Source organism: Sinocyclocheilus rhinocerous, unplaced genomic scaffold (genome assembly GCF_001515625.1).
Source record: "Sinocyclocheilus rhinocerous isolate Xijiao unplaced genomic scaffold, SAMN03320098_v1.1 scaffold9994, whole genome shotgun sequence".
In the NCBI taxonomy this organism is placed as follows: domain Eukaryota; kingdom Metazoa; phylum Chordata; class Actinopteri; order Cypriniformes; family Cyprinidae; genus Sinocyclocheilus; species Sinocyclocheilus rhinocerous.
The window spans coordinates 185-1,619 of NW_015642698.1; positions in this window are offsets into that span (position 1 = coordinate 185).

Sequence of the window (1,435 nt, forward strand, 5' to 3'; positions counted from 1 at the left end):
TGGGTGAAGCCGTGGTTGCTGCGACGGGGAAGACGGGGCGCCTACTTGAATTTATGCAGAGAACTGCAGTCGGAAGATTTACAAAGCTTTCAAAATTTTGCTCGGGTGGTCCCTAATCAGTTTCAGCAGTTACTTCAGATGGTGACACCAATCATTCAAAGGCAAAATACAAATTTCAGAGATGCCATTTCACCTGGTGAACGCCTAATGATAACTTTTTGCTTCTTGGCAACAGGTAATAACCTAATGTTTCCTCTTCGGTCCGTGTAAATAATTAGCAGTGTTGATAATTATACAAAAAATAGGTTGAAATGTTCTATACTGTAATTCTAAAAGCTTTTTTTATTGTTTTATTTACAGGGGAATCATTTCATAGCCTGCATTACGCTTTTCGCATCGGATGCTCAACTTTAAGCGAACTTATACCCGAGACATGTAGAGCCATCTATAAGGTTCTCAAAGAAAGACATCTTAAGGTATGCATTCCGATCCTCACCACTTTGGTTTAATCAATATGTCAATTTATAATTACCTTATTGCAAAGAATAAGTGGGTATTTGCTCTGTTCTTCTCGTCTGAAGTATGCGCATCGTTATGGGAACTGTCCGGTCAGGTAGTGCTGAACAAAGCCAGTGCTGTTAGCGCTACATAGTTCAATAATAGGGCCAGCGCTACCCTTACGAAAATTAACCAGGGTATTACTGCAAATAAAAATACAAATGGCAATCGATACGCCAAAAATAAACAAACAAATAAATAAATAATATGTTTTTACTATAATTAAACCATGGTTAATTTATTTTTATCAGGGTAAACTATGCACAGAGATTAATGCACGGTAGTATATAAATGCATGTTGTTTACAACATCTCAATCTGCTTATAAAGACTGCTCAAGCTGTTATTAAACGGTACATTCTTTTCTGCTATTAAGATTATTTTTCATTTTCTATATAGGTTTGGGAACCAAACAAAATACCCTTTTTTTGGAAAGAGACAAGAATAAAAACTATACTTTAAAAAAGTGATTCTTTATTAGTGTCAATTACTAATTTAAATTCTTACTTTAAAATATCTGGGAGACCATTAAACTAGGTAAACTTAGAAATACATGCAGGTATAACTATAGGCCTATACAAACGAACAAACATACAGTACAAACACACAGAGTGAGACCTGAACATTTACCAGCCCTAATAATAATAATAATAATAAAAAATGTGGACTTTAGATGCAATTAAGTGATTTAGGGACTACATCGGATGTGAATATGGAGCTGCATACTGGCTTGAAGAAGGGCGAGGGGACAATAGTATTTGATGTATTTGAAATTGTATGTATTGTAGGTGGTGTGGGTCTTCTATTGATCTTAACTGATGCTCTATATACTGACAAAAGGCATATATGCTGTCATTCTTGGGTGGCTGCAGATTCTG